The sequence below is a fragment of the Charadrius vociferus genome, unplaced genomic scaffold (genome assembly GCF_000708025.1).
Source record: "Charadrius vociferus isolate BGI_N301 unplaced genomic scaffold, ASM70802v2 scaffold1077, whole genome shotgun sequence".
NCBI lineage: Eukaryota > Metazoa > Chordata > Aves > Charadriiformes > Charadriidae > Charadrius > Charadrius vociferus.
In genome coordinates, this window is record NW_009649168.1 from 898,536 (window position 1) to 899,115 (window position 580).

The following is a 580-nucleotide window of genomic DNA, read 5'->3' on the forward strand; positions in this document are numbered from 1 at the left end:
CCCCGGGGGAGCCCCGGGCCACGCCACACCACTTGTCCCGGCCGGGGCAGGACAGGGATGGAGTGCCTTCCCCATGCCAAACTGCTTCTGGACGGGCTGGCAATACCTCCAGCGGGACCGCTTTGGCTGGTCCTGCGTGTGCCACTTCTGCCCACCTCACCAGGGTCTGTGCGCACTGCAGCACGGTCTGCGGGGACGTGAAGGCAGCCACGGGCAATCCCGCACACGCAGGAGGTGCGCTGCGTACAGCACCAGCCGTGCGTGTGCAGTTGGCTCCCAGCAGGCAGGATGGTAGCCCAGGCCTTCACTCCCAAACTGGTGCTGTGGGCAACTGCCCAGAGCTGACGGGAGCCGCGCCGGGCTGGGGCTGGCACAGGGAGCAGCAGGGAGAGCTTTAGGGAGCTGGGCTGGGAAGGCAGGGCCCCAGCAGCGGCAGCAGCAGCTTGGTAAAACACAGCAGGCTCTTTTCTGCTCCGAGACATAAGGAGCAGCTCAACAATTAGGACTGGCTTCTATTAATATGCAAATTTCTGCTGCCATGGCAATACTCTTTTAAATGCAAATTGCAGTGGGGACCGCT